Genomic DNA, 18,418 nt, shown 5'->3' with positions numbered 1-18,418 from the left:
GGGCAGCCTGAGTTCAAGGAGTAGAAACATCTGGGGACGGCTGGGTGGCTCAGTGGTTGAGCATCTGCCTTCAGCTCAGGTTGTGATTCCCATCCTGGGATCGAGTCCCACATCGGGCTCCCCGCAGGGGGCCTGCTTCTCCCTCTGCCTGTGTCTCTGCCTCTCTCCTTCTCTCTCATGAATAAATAAATAAAATCTTTAAAAAAAAATGTGTAGAGAAATAGCCTCTCGCTATTGGTGGGAGGGGCTGAAAAGTCATCTTGCAAAGTGGAATGACAAAAGATTGTGGCCATTTTGGCAGCCTACTGCTGTGGATACCAGTACATTCTGTGAGTGTGTGTAGTTTTTCAACCATTTCCAAAAGAAATTACATGGACGTGTCAGTTGACAAGCCTACGCTGAAAAGCTGTTTGGAAGAGCGAGACCGCCAGACTGATTAAGAAGGTAGTCAGAGGGGTGACACCTTTGTTAATGTGCTTGTTTCCCCAACAGCCAACCCCCACCCCCAGGGTCCACTGATCCAGCCCCCCTTCTTCCTCCCGTTGGTGTGAGAACCTGGCTGGGCCTTGCCCAAGTCTAGGGGCCTGCCCTCAAGACACGAGGGTGTGCTGAAGGAGACTTTCTCCATCTCCCCGCTCTCCATCTAGCAGTCCTGTTCCCTTGCTTTCTACTGTCTTTTGGGAGTCGTTTCAGTTTCTCTGGGAGGAATGGAGTCTCTACTCTGCGAGTTAGATCTGACGTGCTTATTTTCCTCTTATTTGGGAGTTAGTCACACATGGCCAGGTCCGTGAGATCATCCTGTTTCTCGAGTTGACTAGATATTTGGAGACAAGTGTGAAGAAAGCCAGGCTTTGTCTCAATGTGTACTGACCAGCTTCTGTCACATTCTCAGGTGAGACAAATCCATCAGGGATTTCCCTTCCAAAGTGGGAAACGTGTCCCCTCTTCCTTCTGAGCCCCACCACCAGCGCTATTACATACATATAGACAGTGCGCTCGTAGAACTGCATTGTTCTGTTTCTTCAGCAGAGCAGATACTGTTGCTTCTCATCTTCATCTGCAATTATCTTTTTCATCACCCTTTCTAGCTCAGCATGCTAGACCTATGAGATGTAGGCAAAGTCAGCCAGGTGAGATTTCTGGAAAAGCTTGTTTCCCTGACTTAAAAAAAAAAAAAAAAAAAAAAAGCAAAAACAAAAGGACGGATGAGCCCTTTGCCCTTCTTCTTTCTTCTTGCCTGGAATATGGATGTAAGGCCAAGAATTACAGCAGCCATATTGTGACCATGAGGACCAAAGTCATGAGCTGAGTGGAATACTACTCAGCCATCAAAAAAATGAAATCTTGCCATTTGCAACAATGTGGGTGGAACTAGAAGATATTATGCTAAGGGAAATAAGTCAGTCAGAGAAAGACAATTATATGATCTCACTCATGTGGAATTTAAGAAACAAAACAGGATCATAGGGGAAAAGAGGGAAAAATAAAACAAGAGGAAATCACAGAGAGAGACAAACAGTAAGAGATTTTTAATCATAGGAAACAAACTGAGGATGGCAGGAGGGGAGGGGGGTGGGATGGGGTAACCGGGTGATGGGCACTAAGGAGGGCACGAGATGTAATGAGACCTGGGTGTTATATAAGACTGATGTGATGAGCACTGGGTATTATACAATAAGTTGGCAAATTGAATTTATTTATTTTGTTTTTAAGATTTTTTATTTATTTATTCATAGACACACAGAGAGAGAATGAGAGGCAGAGACACAGGCAGAGGGAGAAGCAGGCTCCATGCAGAGAGCCCAACATGGGACTCGATCCAGGGTCTCCAGGATCATGCCCTGGGCCGCAGGCGGCACTAAACCACTGTGCCACCGGGGCTGCCCAGGCAAATTGAATTTAAATAAAAATTTAAATATTAAAAAAAGATTAACCTCTACTTCTGAAACCAAGAATACATTATGTTAATTAATTGAATTAAATTTTTAAAAACAGCGAAACAGCAAAAAAAAAAAAAAAAAGAAAAAAAAAAAAAAGCCATGAGCTGAGAATGGTAGGGCAAAATGATAGAAGAGTCCTGAGTATCCGACAACTTATTTGAGCAGCTGCACCAGCCCTGGGATTAAGCAAGTTAGTGTAAGTCACTATAAGTTGGATTTTCTTCTTATTTGCAGCCAAACTAATTCTTTGCTGATACAGGCAGGATCCTTCTTGGTTTCAAAGGGAAGTAAGTTCAGGATCCCTGGATGGCTCAGGGGTTTAGCACCTGCCTTCAGCCCAGGGTGTGATCCTGGAGTCCTGGGATCAAATCCCACATCAGGCTCCCTACATGGAGCTGCTTCTCCCTCTGCCTGTGTCTGCCTCTGTGTGTGTATGTCTCTCATGAATAAATAAATAAAATCTTTAAAAAAAAAGGAAATATAACTGAGAGAGCTGAGGATTTCTAAGGAAGTCCCAGGGATCCATCAGTCAGAGAGATCATGGTCTGTTTGAGGCTTCAAGTTTCTACTGCAACGTGCCTGGAAGGGAAAGAAATCAGTATCAGGGAGGGTTAGGACGCCATCACCTGAAACATATTATTATATTTTATTAAACCTCAGGTGCCATCGATTGTAAAGTGCAGCATTATTTTATGCATCACTATGCAAGAAAAAATGTTCTTAGGACCACCAAGAATGATAAGATGCATCTATTCTGATTTTAGGGATTTAAAAATGCTGGGGGCGGGGGAGGGCATCCTAGAATCAGTGAAATATGGCATATGTTTGCCTCTTTCATGATTGCTTGCCATCTCCGTTAGGTCTGACTTGTTCTCCATACCTGGAATCAGGCCGGGTACAGAACAGGCTTCATAGATACTTATTATTGAAAGCATCGGGGAGCAAGTCCCTGCCTTTCCCATAGCTTCTCATGCCACCCTGGCTGAGCAAAGCATTTCCCTTTGTGCCTCATTTCATCATAATGTGGTTTAACTGAACCTCCTCAGAACAGGAGAAATAAAAAGCCCCACATGGATGGCAAGTGGACCCACACTCCACATCACCATGGCGATGCCTCCCAGCACCTCAGATGGTTGCAGAAAGGCCTCATTCTCCATCATGGGCTGGAAGCCCTGCTTTCCCCAGAGCCCAATTCCTTCTAAGGCTCTGGGATTAACCCTTTCCTGCCAAGACTTTTCCAACACTCTGGGTTATTAAATGTGCTCCCCGCTAATGGACAAGGGCCGAAGAAATAGGCAAGAGCCTTCAAGCACAGAGATAGAGTTTTGCAATTTGCCGGAGTTTCTCTAGGAACCCAACACGCCAGCGTGTCATTGGCACAAAATACTTCTAAGTACCTCAGCCCTGAGTGTCTCAGAGAGATAGTCTTGCCTAAACAAAATTGCTGAGCTGATGAAGAGGAGGGCTAGGCGTGCCCTTCCTGCACCTTATTCAGAAATAACAAGGGTAATAGTAACAACTCTCACGTAATGAGTGACAAGCGCTTTGTGTACGTCTCCTCATTTAAACTTCACCAAAAACTTGTGGGATAGGAAGTATCATTACCCCCTTTTATAGGTAAGGGACATCGAGGCACGGAGATGCCAAGTCACAGCTAGTAGCATAGCCTGGCTTTGACCTCACAGTCTAGGCTCATTGCCACTATGCTCTACCGCTTTGCGGCGGCCTTACCCTGGGCACCATCGATGCTAGGCTCTGCGCCTGGCAGCAAGGCACAGACAACAACGAAGCCCAGCACCTGCTCTGAAAGAGCTCGTGCTCTGGTGGAGAAGACAGACCTGCCGACAGACCCGGGCAGAGAGGGGTACACGAAGGGCCCTGGGAGCAATCAAGGAGGGCGGTGCAAAGGAAGTGGCTTTGAGGAAGGGATCGGAGGCAAAGTAGGAGTCTGCTTGGTAGGCAAAGGAGGGGCGGGACATCCCAGGGAGAAGCTTCAGGAAGGCTAGATGTGGGGAAAGGGTGGAGGCAGAAAGCAGGGCTGGAAACAAGGAAGGGGCTCCACAGGGAGAGTTTCCCTGCCTGGGTCAGGAGGCCTGGGAAGGATTTAATCAGCAGAGGGACAGGCTTGCTTTGTGTTTTACGAGGAGCTCTCGGGTAGTTGAGCAGGGGCTGGTTGTGGGGAGGAGGGGACTGGGAGTTCTACATTGCGGGAGCAGCACCATGCAGTGGAGAAGGGCGGACACACATGGGGACCAATTCTGGCTTCACCTATAGAAGGGAGGGGACATCCTTGCCTACAAAACCCTCACACAATCTGCGTAAGCCTTCCATTTGCCCACGTGGCATGACGAGGTCTCTACTCCCACTTCTAAAATAGCGCCACTTCTCTCTCTGATGCCTAAACTTCCACCTCCACAAACTACTCCTCGGTGAAACACTGACCTTTCTTTTTCAGAGTTTTTCTGTTTTTTTTTTCCCCCCAAAGTGGTTCTTTTAGTTATTTTTTTTTTAAATTTCCAAAGTGGCACACCTTTCTTACAGAAAAAGACAACTTAAAGACATCCCAAAGATGTCCTATATTTCCTTCCCATCTGTGGCTGAGATTCTGAGTGTTCCTTAATGGCTCTCCTTGCTTCTTTTTTTTTTGGGGGGGAGCCGGGGGGGTTGCAGAACTTAGGTTATATTCTGGGTGGCAATGTGTCTTCCTTAAAAAACCCCTTCCACTTCCTAGACTTTGTTTGCAGCTAGAGGTGACCATGTGATTAGATTTCGGCAATAATATAAGCAGGAGTATCATGTGGGCCTCCCAGGAAGGCTGCTTAAAGGGAGATGACTCGGCAGGAAGTGGGAGAGAATTCTAGTCTTTCTTTTTTTTCCTCCCAGCCTGCAGCCCAATGTAATGTGATGATGGGTGCTTTAGCAGCCATCTAGGATCATGAGGTAAATTTGAGGATGGAGGTTCTGGGGCCACCATTTTCGGGCAGCCACAGTGGGGCCAATAATTGAGTGAAGAAAGCTGGCTGCTGGGAGAAAAGGCTGAGGTAGACACAGGCAGGCAAGTGAGAGGGAGTTGGAGAGGGCAGCTATCGAGAACTTTCCCTTTCCCTTGAGGCCGCAACTATACTACCTGCAGTCAAGTTTCATGTGAATCCCAGTTTCCTATTATTAATGAGCCTTTTCTCTTAAACCTACATCAGCTTGAATGATGCCCTGTCATTTCCTTTTTCACGTTCCAGATTCCCTTTGAAAATACAAATGCTCCTGAGGAAGTAACGCGTACATCACTCACACCTGAGGATAAATGACTTGTGTCATCTTCCCGAGTGGAAGAAGCAAAGGAGGAGGCAGGCAGCTACCAGCAGCTTCCGGGGAGCAGGTACCCGAGGCGTGGGCCGTGCCCGCGAGCCGTGCTCTCACTGCGCTCAGGTCTGCAGGAGTTGGCCAGAAAGTTCCTGGAGAGAGTTGTTCTAAAACATACGGGGTATAATACAGAAGGTAAAGAATGAGCTGGAAGTCTTATCTCTTCAGCCTGGATCTGCAGCCCATACCTAATTCTGCAGAAATTCCAGACTGTAAGATATTTTGCTCTGTCTAAAAGGGTAGGAGTTTCTTTATTTTGTTGCACCCAAAACTTGCCATCCCTCAACCTAGTAATTTCTCCCACCTTCTCATATCCCAGGCAACAAACGATTCTTTAACAATAAAAAAAAAAAAAATCAGCATTCTTAGTTTACCTACCTAAACAAGTGGCTTTTTTTAATGGCTGGCTTTCGGGAAGGCCATCTAAAACACCTACACCCCCAAAGAACCACCAGTAGCAAGTGCCAAAGCCACATTTTCCCTTACTTGAACTTATTTATACCCTTTCTCGTTCCACAAGGGATCTGAGGGGGCTGCGAACTCTCTGTGTCATCAGATCATTACTCTAAACTTACAATGCACGCTGGCTGTGCACAGAGGGCTAGAAATATGACAATGGCAAAGGCGAATCCAACACTCACTGCAGGCAAGACACTGTGCTAAGTGACGGGCTCATTCGGTCTGTGAGAGGGACCACTGTGTTTCACCGAATTGACATCACCATCGATGGTGAGTTGCACCATTACGAGCAGCTAAGAAAGAAAAAAAAAATCTTGATTAAACTGGAAGAGCTGATACTGCTCAGGATATGGGAGATTGTGTGGTCAAAACAGAACCCCAAAGTTCAATGGCTAAAGAAGAAAGGTTTATGCTCCTCTCCCCTTAAATGCCCAGGGGCCCCACCTGGTCTCCGCTGTGGGACCCAGGCCCACGGAACACCCTCTATCTGGAACTTCGCTGGCTGCCTTTTAAAGCTACAGCCAGGATGTGATACATGTCACTTCCCTGCACACTCCACTGGCCGGAGCAAGTCACATGGCCACCCCTGAGCTCCGCAGAGGGGAGGCGGGCTCCTGCAGGGAGGGGCATTGCAGCAAATGGTCGTACAGTTCCCGACGTCTGCATTGATTGGAAGACATATCCTGCATCTCCCAGTTTCAGGGATTTTATTAAAAGGTAAACACCTGTACATCCTGGAATGGATGAGATGCAGAAGCTGTCACACCCACTATTCAGGTGAGGGACGGAGGCTTAGGTGGGTCACATGAGGATGCCCTTGAGGCCTTGGAGTGGAAGAGCTAGGGCTTCAGCCCAGGTCTCACCCGCTCCACCTTTACCCTGGCCCCACTGAGCCCATGTGCAGGTGGCCGGATGTGTCAGGTGCTGGGGAAGCCTTGGGGTGGGGGCAGGGGCGGGGTGGCCTAATGACCCTCCACGCTGACTGTGCTAGGTACAACACTGAGGAACAGGTCTTCAGTTCCTTTAAACAAGGTGCCCCAGGTCAGCCAGGGGTCAAAAGGAAGATTCATGGAGGCCAGCTACTGGCTGTGGAGAGACAGGCACGTGCTCAGAGGCGAATACACGTGAGCCCTTCCACTACAGGGCTGGCCGCGGCCCTGGTAAATCAGCCCGTAAAGAGATGACTCTTGACTCCAGGCAGAGGCCTGGTGGGTGTGGGTCGAGTGCCAGGAAGCCAGTGAGCTGGCCATTGGAATGTGAGTGTGGGTGGGGTGGGGGGAAGTGGCCACCGGCCTCCACTGAGTCACAGAGGACTGAGTGGGGGAGGGCGGCCGGCCCCACCTTAGTGCAGCAGGAAGGAGCAAGGTCGGAAGAGTCAGAGGTTAGGGGGGTAGACAGGTGGGCTCGGGCCCCAGCGGCACCCTGACGTGGCTGGCAGACAGGCCTTTGGTGCAAGCATTGCCCAGTGAACACCGCCCCGCATCCAGTTGGTGATCCAGAAGGCTCCTTCTGGGATGTAAATCAGGTTTGCCATGAGAACATCCAGAACCCTGCCTTTGTCTGGGGAGCAGTTCCAAAGCAGCAGGCCAGGGAGTCCCATGCAGATCCTGAGAAGTAGGGATCTAGGGTCCCTTAGCTGCCCCCCTCCTCAGAGCGAGGGTCACAACGAGGAGCAAGCTTTCGGACATTTTAAAACACGGTTACCAAGTAAAGGCGAGGGTTAGAAGCAGGTTGAAAAGGAGAGAATGGCTGGAGGAGATGTGGTCAACATCAGAAGATGAAATAAAGCCAGCTCGAGGCCGGACTGCTGGCGCGTCCCAGCTCTGCCTTCAAAGGGAAGGGGATTAGGGTGCAGGGAAGGGGGCCCCTCTCTCTCCTCTCCACCCCTCCAGGTCCTCCTCCTGAAGGACTCCCGGCCTCGCCGAACAAGGACTGTGTCCCCTCTTCCTTCCTGGGGCTCCTCTGACGGGGGTGGGGGGGGGGAGCCTGGCCTAAAAGTAGAACGGGGTGGGGGAAAGTGTTGGCTCACCTGAGGGAGCAAAGACGACTCCCTCAGGCCTCACGGGCCGGGCCGCGGCCGAAAGTTGGGCCCAGAGACGGGCGAGCAAACAGCAGACAGACCCGTTTCATCGAGTGTTTGGTGCCCCACGAGCCTTCAGGAGGAAACGAGGCGGGAAGAAACCGGGGTGTCTTATGCTGGGTCTGAGGAAGAGCTCAGACAAGGGGGAAGGGGCCTGAGGGCCGGCGACCTGGGGGAGGCCTAGCGCGGCCTCTCCGCAGGGTTCCTCTCCGGCCCCTTGGCCCTTGTCCGCAGAGACCCGGAGCTCCCTTCCCGGGTGGAGGGCGGCCTCACACGGGGTCCGCGGGTTCCGGATTCCTTCCCGGGAAGAAGGGGGCGCCCAGAGTCATCTTCTGGCTTCCGCTGTTTTCTCCAAAACCCTCAGCCTGAAATATTCAAGGTGCTGAGATGCCATATTTTGGGGGCAGCGTGTCCTTGAACCTCATCGGGGAGCTGGAGCCTGTGGCCTCGGTGGGGGCGGGGGGCTGACCAACGAGAGACTTAGACCCGGCGTCTGTCTGTCCCCGCCGGTGCTCCCCTGCACCTTTATCTCTTTGGGATCCTTTCCTCCTCTCAGGCTGGCCGCCCCTAAGGCCGGAGCATGGCCTTGCCACCCGGTTCCTGCCCTTACATCCTCAAAGCCAGGAGGGGCCGCCTCTTCCTCTGCCGCCCAGCGGAGTGTACCCTGCGGAGTGTGTACCCCAGCAGTGTACCCCGGGGGGTGGGTACCCCAACGGAGTGTACCCCGGGACGTGTACCAGCAGAGTGTGCCCCTGGGGGGTGTACCCCAGCGGATTATACCCCGGGGGGTGTGTACCCCAGGGGGTGAGTACCCCAAGGGACTGTACCCCGGGGCGTGTACCCAGCGGAGTGTACCCCGGGGGCGGGCACCTCAGTACAGTGTACCCCGGGGGCGGGCACCCCAGCAGAGTGTGACCCGGGGGCATGTACCCAGAGGAGTGTACCCTGGGGGCGGGCACCCCAGCGGAGTGGATCCCGGGGGGCGTGTACTCCAGCGGAATGTACCCCGGGGTGTGTGTACCCCTGTGGCATATATCCTGGGGGGGTGTGCCCTAGCGCAGTGTACCCTGGGGGGCGTGAACCCTGGGGCGTGTACCCCTGCGGCCTGCACCCCGCAGCCTGTACCCCGCAGCTGTACCCCAGGGGCATGTACCCCGCGGTGTGTGCCCCATAGCTGTACCCCTGCAGCCTGCATCCTGCGGCCTATACCCTGTAGCTGTACCCCGTAGCTGTACCCCTGAGGCCTGCATCCCGCGGCCTGTACCCCGTAGCTGTACCCCGTAGCTGTACCCCTAAGGCCTGTACCCCGCGGCCTGTACCCTGTAGCTGTACCCCTGAGGCCTGTACCCCGCGGCCTGTACCCTGTAGCTGTACCCCTGAGGCCTGCACCCCATAGCCTGTACCCTGTAGCTGTACCCCTGAGGCCTGCACCCCGCGGCCTGTACCTCGTAGCTGTACCCGGCGGCCTGCACCCCGTGGCCTGTACCCCGGGGGCATGCACCCCACGGCCTGCACCCTGCGGCCTGTACCCCGTAGCTGTACCCCCGGGGCATGCACCCCGTGGCCTGTACCCCTTAGCTGTACCCCTGAGGCTGCACCCCACGGCCTGTACCCTGTAGCTGTACCCCTGAGGCCTGAACCCTGTGGCCTGTACCCCATAGCTGTACCCTTGAGGCCTGCACCTCATGGCCTGTACCCCGGGGGCGTGCACCCCACGGCCTGCACCCTGCGGCCTGTACCCCGTAGCTGTACCCCCGGGGCGTGCACCCCGCGGCGTGTGCCCCGAGGGCTGGGGCTGTGAGGTCTGAAGGGAACATGGGCACAGCCGGTGCAAGGAAGGCCGGGTGGCCCGAGCCGCTCGGATCCTGCTCACCCACCGTCTAAGGCTGCAGGTGCTAAGACATCAGCTGCACTGTGACTCCCTCACGGGGGCTGTGGCCTGTGCTTGGGCTGCTGCCCTCCCCCACCCCCCACGCCCCTAAGCAGCCCTCAGTCAAGGTGCGCTTGCTGGTGGACCAATTCTTAAAACCAATGAGCCCGCTGGGCCGCTGATCACTAAAAAGAGACCCCACCGTGAAGCCCAGAGTGGATCCAGAATCTTCAGGATCTTCCGGGCTCCTTGGAAATCCAAAATCATCTGGGGGTGGGGGGTGGGGTGGGGGTGGATCCAGACCTCCTCCTGCTGCTCTGCTGCACCCAAGGACAGAAAGGCCCCCCATCCCCCCAGTGCCCCCACCCCTCCCAGGGCCAGGAAAGGCAGTTTCCCTACGGAGGACTCTGCAGCTCTCTGCCCCCCACCAAACATCTCGGCCCCAGGGCCGTGGTAAGAGTGGCCAGTGACGGGGCGGCAGCGGGCGCAGTCCCTCCTGCAGACACGATACCCACGTGCGCCGCCCAGACAGTCAGGGTTATAATTTGTCATTTAACGTGTCCGTTTGAGGGGTGATGATCTCTGTGGCTTTCAGCTTTGTAATCGCTCGTTCCCCACCCCAGGGTCCCGGGGCTGCCCAGCAGGGCCTCTTGGGTCCTCCGCCAGCCTCCGCTCCCACCTTCCCCAGCTGTCTCTCCTGAGGGCTGCAAGATTCAAAAGCAGGGCCGTTCCGCTCACTCCTCCGTCGGTGAGCATTTATTGATTAATCCGTCAGTCGATAAGTACTTAGTGAGCATCTGTTCTGTGTATCAGTCATTGTGCTGGGAGCTAAGAGGACCCCTGAGAAGTGTAAAATTGGACCCACTCTCCGGGAGCTATGTCCACACAGGGAGCTCCCTGAAGACACACGATACTGGCCTGGATGGTCTTAAATGTTCTTGAGGGCACTGATATTATGTGGTTACAGACTAAGTGGTTAGGTTCGGGGCAGGCCGTGACGGATGGGGGGGGTCTGGCTACCTGGTAGGAGGTGGCGGGTGGGGGACGCTGTATTTCGGGGGCTGGAAGTAGGAAAGTACAGAGTGTCCTCCAGGGTCAGGGGGTCTGAGTGCTTGGGTGGAGGATTTAGGAAGATACGACAGAAGGTTCACTACAGTATCGGTTAGAGCTAACGGGCACGGATAGATGCATAACGCATCTCAGGCAGGAGAGAGACGGTGAGAATTTGAGCAGGTGAAAATCTAAAGTCGAGAAGAGTTTTTATAATAGCGTTCACACCCCACTGGGCCACTGTCGCCTCTCTGATGGACACTGCCGCCTTTGCCCTCCGCAGCCACCCCTGCTTCTTTTTTTTTTTTTTTAAACGGAACGTCTGGGATCCCAGATCTCAAGTGCTAAAACTGGAACCACCCTGGGTAAACTGGGATGGAGGGCAGCCCCGTTAGGGCCTCTTGAAGCTCTTGGGGAAAAGACCCCCGAATGAGCTCACCGGCCGTTCCTGGTGCACCGTCTCTAACATCGGCCAGCCTCCCCTGCTTGGGCAGTCCTGGGCCCAGCCCGGCTCCCCGCCACCCCTGCCCCCTTCTCCGCAGCAGTGGTCTCCCGTCTCACCATGGCTCTCGCTCCAACTGCCTACCCGGCTCCCAGCGCACACCCTTTGCAGCTGACTTCTAATTTCACGGGAAAGAGAGACCGTTGGCTGTAAAACCCCTCACGCTCAGAATGCTTGTCCTTTCCTGCTGCTGGAGGAAGCCTTTCTCTGTCTCAGTGCGTTACTCCTCAGGAACCCAGAGGCCACCCCCGCCACGCCCCGCCGCACCTGTCAGGATCACCCTCCCTCGCTCCTGCCAAGGCTCACCTCTTTCTCACTATCCCTTCATCCTGGCTTCTGCCCTTACCCTGCTCTTGCAGGACCCGTCCCTGGGCTCCTTGGGGACCCATCCCTGGGCTCATCTGAAGCCACAGCTGCCGGCTCAGGGTGCTCCTGTGGACACCTCCTTTTTGAAGCCTGCCTGCCCTCCTCCCTTGATATCGATATCACCCCCTCCTACCTCTCTGGCCTTTCCTGTTCAGTCTGTTCAGGGACTTCTCTTCCTTTGCACTGTAAATACCTGTCTTTCCTTCCCTCCTCAAGTGTACTGGCTTCTTCTGGATGATTTCCGTCTCTAACAGTGGTTTCGGCGATTATCAGATCCTGACAGCTCCTCAATCTGTAGCTCCAGCCAAGACTTTTGTTCTCTGCCCTGACCTGTACGTGTTATGAAGTCATCCGTGTGATGGTCAAGGCCCGTGATTTTGGAGTCGGACAGATCCAAGTTTGAGTCCTGGCTCTACCACTTATTTACTGTGTGACTTGGGTCAGACGTTTACACTCTCCGTGCTTCGGTTCTCTCAGTTGTAAACCAGAGATCAGAATATACTTACCTCGTGGGGCTGTTGAAAAGATTAAATGAGATTATGCAGAATGCTTAATACAATGTCTGGCTCCTAATAACAATCAATGCACTTATTTTTATAGCATTATTTTTGTGTGTGTGCCTGTATTTCCTGAACTACTAGCCCCTAAGCGATTGAAATCATTCAATTATTAAAAACAAAAAATTTGAAACCCCGTAGGGTAGGTGTTATATACTCTCTACGGGTGAAAAAACGGAGGCTGACAGACAGAGCAACTTGAGTCAGGTCACTGGCTGGCAGAGAGGCCAAGCCCAGCTTTGAACAGATTGATGCCGAAGTCCTCCTTCTCAGCCACTGTAAGAACCCGCGTCTCGTTGTACCCAAATCAACATTCATTCTCTTTTCTGTGTCCCATGCTTGCCCTTCTGCTTAGAGTCCTGTTGTGCCAGAAGGATGTAGCACTAACCCGGTCAGCAAAAATCAACTGGGGGCGGGGGAGAAGGGTGTGGAGGGTGTGTGGAGACAGTCTGCTGGCTCCTTCCCTGGGGCTACTCCACCCAACCCTCAGGGGTCCCTTCCCGCATCTCTCCATCCACTGCCTCTGCCCTCCTGCAGCCCCTCCACATTTTCGGTGGGGCACTTCCTAAAGCCCCCTGCTAGAGCCAGCACCTACGAGAGTCATCAAATAACCTCTAAGGATCCCTGGCTGGTCTTAGCCTTGCCACCAGGTCCACCCTTTGCCCTGCCCTTAGGGTCTCAGTGCTAACACCTAACCCTGTTCAGTTCATTCTCCTGAGGGTCCCCCATTTCCCCAGGACGAAATGTCAGGGAGATTCAGGCAAAAGAGAAATTCCCGTATGAAAGGTTTTGGGGCCCCTCGTTGGAAAGGGGATTGCCAAAATGTGAGCCTCTGGGGTCTAGGGAAGATCATCCTCCTGCAGACATTGGGTGTAAAACCTGGCAGTGGTGTCCAGGTAGATGTTTTTTGTCTCGGCTGCCGCCCAGGCCTCCCCGAGCTGTCCCTGTCACCCCAGGAGGGGTCAGTAGCGAGCAAAAGGTGTTGCTACCGGATGGGACTGGTGACCTTGCTTCTGTGCTGCCGATCCAGTTTCCCGGGCAGAAGTCCGAAGAAAACACTCCGGCCACACAAGTGGTCTTTTATTAGCATCTTTTCTGGCAGTCTCAGGGAGAATTTAGGGCTGAAGCGACTGGAAACTAGATGCTCCTGCCCCTGCCCCGCCTCCCCCTCCTGTCCCTGGGGCCACCAGGGGCCCCGGACCGGAGGACAGGCTGCGGACTTGGCTGGCTGGCCGGGCCTCGGGCACAGGCTTGCGGGAGGGCCTCCGCGGTCCTGGCTCCTCTGGGCATCCAGCCTCCTGCAGCCCCCCCTTGCCGTGACTCACACGGTTCCCTGCGCGGCAGCGGGAGGGGGCCGGGGGGTGCGGGGTGAGGGGGTCCGGAGGTGGCACCGGCCCTGGTCAGGCCGGGTGGTGTGGGGCTGGCTCCGGTGTGCAGGAGGCCTCTCTGAGCTTTCCTAGGGTGTCTCCCCGTCCCCCGTGCAGGGAGACCTGAGTCTGGGGGAGGCAGAGGGTATGAGGGTATGGATCGGGAGCCCCAAGCTGTTAAAAGTTGGTGGGAAGGGGCGGATGAGAATACCAAACAAAGGGAGAACCCTAAAGACAGAGGCTTACCTGCCCTGCAGCCCGGGGTGTGGCTGGATTGGTGGGGCCCAGCTGCGGGTTGCCTCTTGGGTACTTGCCAGAAGTCCTTGGGCTACTTTGAGATTTATGAGCATCAGCTTCTTACCTACTGGAATTCTGGAACTTTGGAGCCAGAGAAACCAGACAGAGCACCCATAGTTGTCAGTTCCTTACTTTAATGAGGAGGCCTGGAGGGCTAGGTGGCCTGGCCTGGTCCGTGCTGTTCCTGCTGTTAGTGATGAGTCACCCCTGGAACCCAAGTCCCCAGCTCTCCTGACAGCTGTTGTCAAAGGAGCATCTGCTCCTTGCCCTACCTGCTGGGTGGAGAGCGTAGTGGTGGGCAAACGGTTTCGTGTCGCAGCTGGAAACTGGATCATCCGTGCCCCTCGTCTACAGCACAGCCTCCAGGGTCGTGAGATTCAAGCCCTAGTCCCACTCTTCGAGCGGGTTTGCAACTCAGTAAATTGTAGGTGGTAATTGATAGACAGGTAAATTCGGTCCTATAGGTAGAGATTTGACTTCTTCCCACCCCCACCACGTTGGCAGGAAAAAAAAAAAATCCATTCCAGTCTTCATTTGCAATTCATCTCAACATTCCCTTAACTCCAAGTAGATTTGTGCTGTTTTGACTTTTCCTTTGAACCAGTTATAACATCTACCTGCCTGGCTCTGTCCTATCATTTGAGCAAAATAAATTCTTTTTTTTTAAATATTATTTATTTATTTATTCATGGGAGACAGACAGAGAGAGAGAGAGAGAGAGAGAGAAGCAGGCTCCACACAGGGAGCCTGATGTGGGACTCAATCCCGGGATCCCGGGACTCGACTCGATCCTGGGACTCCAGGACTACACCCTGGGCCAAAGGCAGGCACCAAACCGCTGAGCCATCCAGGGATCCCAGCAAAATAAATTCTTTAACACGTGGTTCATGTTTTGAATATTTCTACGGAAGTCCCGATTTTACCTTGAGACGGCGTCACAGCTCCTCGGTCAGGCACAGCCGTCCCTCCGTGTGCTGTGGGGAGTCCCTGCCCGATGAGTCTGTCCACACGACCCCAACCTCAGTCACTCTTCTCCGGGTTTGCCTGGGGGCGGACAGAGGGGTTGACAGGGCCCTGCATCTCCATTCGCTGTTTCCAAAAACTGTGTCAGAGAGGAAGTCGAACCCAGTGCTGAGGACACGAAGGCGTCTTGGAGGAGAGGCGGAGGGCCGGGGAGAGAGCCTGGCTAGGGGCCTCTTCGGGTCATCTGTCCAGGGTTTGAAACTCTTTCCTCTGTCTTCTTGCTCATGGGTTGTTAGAACATCGAATAACAGAAGTACTTGCTTACTCTACTAAAAAGAGGGGGAGGAAGGGAGAGGGAGATGGGAGGAGATGAGGGAGCAGTGAGAGACAGAAGAAAGGGCAGCAGGGCCCAGAGACGTCTCATCACGGTCCCCTGGGCGACACAACATGATCCAAGGACAGGGCGTTAAATCAATAACGTGTTGAGATTATCCCTTCGTCGCTTCTGATGCTGTGAAAGAGAAGGCCTCAGCTTGGGGCTAGTCTGTCTTCGACACGTCTCTTAACATTTCCCATCTCCCCCCATCACCAAGGTGGGTCGGCCTCCAGCTCTGGGCCTCCTGCCCCGACCGACCGACAGGATCCAGCCAGAGTTTCATACCATTGCTCTGTTTTCGTTGTATATCTCTTCCTGTTTTATCATTTCCTCCTGCTTATAGCAAGGAATACTGATTTTTTTTTCACTGATGGAAACCTCCTTTTAAAAGTAATTGTATTCAGGTTTTTAAGAGGGAGTCAAGAGGGGGAAAAAAACAGCAATGTCAAAAAAAATTTAAGTAAATTGAGTATATGCAAAAATCACGAGGGCGGCACAAAATGACTGGAATTTTGGCCTGAAATAGAGAAGAAAAGGGAAGAAGACAAAGAAGAAAAGAGAAAGAAAACAGTAGGAAGGAGAGAAGTGAAACTGCTGAGGGGAGGGGCGGGGAAGGAGGTTGGGGGGGGCGGTCAGAGGGGGGTGTGTGTGGTAGGGGTGGTGGGGTTGGGGCCTGGGGCCGGGAGCCCTGGTGAGGCAGCACAGTGAGTGCGGAGGGCCTAGAGGCATGGAGGAGGTCCGGCTTTTATGTTTGGGGTCGAGGGGAAGATGGGGTGTCTCAAATGTATCCCGACAGCTTCAGAGGCTGGGAAGTTATTCAGGGAAAATGTGAGTGGTTTAGGGTGACTCTGACCTTCAAGAAAGGGAAGGAGGGGGTGGTCCCTGCCGTGGGCTGCCCTGCAGATGAACTCTATACTCTCTTTCTGCCATTAAATAGCTACTGGAGTAGACTTCACTTCATTTTTTCTTTCTTCATTGGTATTCATTAGATATTTTTAAATGTCTAATTGCAAGAGCTCATTTCAGGAAGCTTGAATGTTCATGCCGTGGCATGAAATTTGTGTCCAGTAACTCAGAGCCTGTCTGCTTCACTACTTAATTTAGAGATATGCTGGTTGGTGCAAGGCTTCTGGTGCCAAAAAAATCTCTCATTTCTGAAGACTTCTAGCCAAGCTCAATGAAAAATACAGCCATAAATACTCATTCCAACGACTCCCCAGGCCATAGTCACAAAGCTTTTACACTGCATTTACTCAGGGCTCCCCAGCCAAAATTCTCTCTCTCATTCTTTTCCAGGGTCCTTGGAATCGTCTGTGTCCTCCCACCACCTGCCTCACTGTGTACCCCGTTTTCTTGCAGGCCATGTGTCTAGTGCCAGGTGGAAGCAGTGGGCCCTGATTTCCTGCAGCGATAAGCCTCTGACTCTCTGGCTTACTGGGAAGTGATGCCCTGGCCAGAGGCATTGGAGGCCGAAGCCTCGGATTCTGGCTTTTACTCTGGGAGGCCCTTGTCGTTGGGGGTTCAGATATCCAGGCAGAGGTGAGGGGTCCCTGGGTGCTGGCCTGCAGGGTGGGTTTGCAAAGTTGATCCCTTTGGTCTAGCTTCCGAAGGCCAGGCGTAGACCAGTCACCGGCCAGCCCACACAAGGATGTGCTTGTGTTTCTCAATGCTGGCTACATATTAGAACTAACTGGGGAGCTTTAGAAATATTGATGCCTGAGCCCTGCCCCAGATTATTTAAATCTAGAATTTCTGAGGGCTAAACTTGGCCATTGTTTTTTTTTTTTTAATTTTTTAATTGAGCTATAATTTAAATAAAGCAAAGTGCACAGGTTCTAAGGATACAGCTTCCTGAATTTTTGCACCTGGGCAACTACTACTGAGATCAATATTCAAGATGTGAAAGCTTCTAGCCCCTCCAAAAGCTCCTTTCTGCAGATGTCAAATATCACACAGCCCGTCAGATCAGGTGCAGCCGGCACCTCTCTTGAACTTTTCTAGTCTTCCCAAACTGCTGGGGTAGGAGAGGAAAAAAAATTCTTCCCTCCATCCATCTCAAGTTCAGTGGCTGGAGCTCTGTAAATCTGACTCACAGAAGACAGAATAATGAGAGAAAAACAGAGGTTTACAAACAGACACATCGTGCATAGCCATGGAGCCCTCTGCACCAAATCACAATGTATTTTTCAAAAAGAGACAGGACAAAGGAGAAGACTTTGAACTTCTAAGGGCAGAGTGTGGGAAGGCAAATAGCCAGGGAAACGGAGGAAGATGCGGGCTAGTATTAGCAAGGTGTGTGATACAGATTCCTCTGGTGCTGTCTCTGGGCTACCGAGGGTCTAGAGAAGCCTCCAGGGACTGACTTGTGTCCTTCCTGACAGAGAGGGTGGGGTGGAGGGGGACACCCATACAAATCTATATCTTCCCTTTTTAGGCACACAGGGGGAGGACAGAGAGCTTGTCTGTATCTGCTTCTTCAGAATTATCTTCAGCTCAAATTAGTCCTCAGGCCCAAATGGCATGTATCGGGGAGGCCTATTCTGCTCCCCTTCCCGGGAGACCCCTGTCCAGTGCTCTAGGTCCACCTCTTGGTCCCTGCATGAGGCTTGAGGGGAAGGGGAATGGCTGGGACTCCAGAGCAACCCTCTCCCTAGGGCCTTCACCACTAACATGCAGAAGGAGTGACTCAAACAGGTGCCTGATGCCTTCAGGAAAGTGGAAGCCTGGTGGGTTGGGTTTTTTTTTTTTTTTTTTTTTTTTTTTTGCTTGTTTATTTCTTTGTCTTTAGAGCCTCAGGCCTGCCCCTGCCTCAAGTGTTTCTGTTTTTCCTATTTAACCTCCTACCCAGAAAGTTCAACACCTTTCCTTTAAAAAGCTGCTTTTGTCACCATTTATTTTTTAAGATTTTATTTATTTATTCAAGAGAGACACCGAGAGAGAGGCAGAGACACAGGCAGAGGGAGAAGCAGGCTCCCTGCGGGAAGCCCGATGCAGAACTCGATCTTGGGACCCTGGGATCATGCCCTGAGCCGAAGGCAGGTGCTCAACCACTGAGTCACCCAGGTGCCCTGTCACCGACCTTTTAAAAGTCCCAGATCACCTCTCTGGTATTATTGTTCTGTGTATGTAGAGTAAAATATACATCACATAAAAATTTCCATTTTAACCATTATTAAGTGTGCAGCTCAGTGGCATTAACTACATTCACATCATTGTGCAAACCATCACCCC

Source organism: Canis lupus, chromosome 11 (genome assembly GCF_048164855.1).
Source record: "Canis lupus baileyi chromosome 11, mCanLup2.hap1, whole genome shotgun sequence".
NCBI classification, from domain to species: Eukaryota; Metazoa; Chordata; class Mammalia; order Carnivora; family Canidae; genus Canis; species Canis lupus.
The sequence above is the reverse complement of the archived record's forward strand: the minus strand, read 5'-3'. Positions refer to the sequence as shown.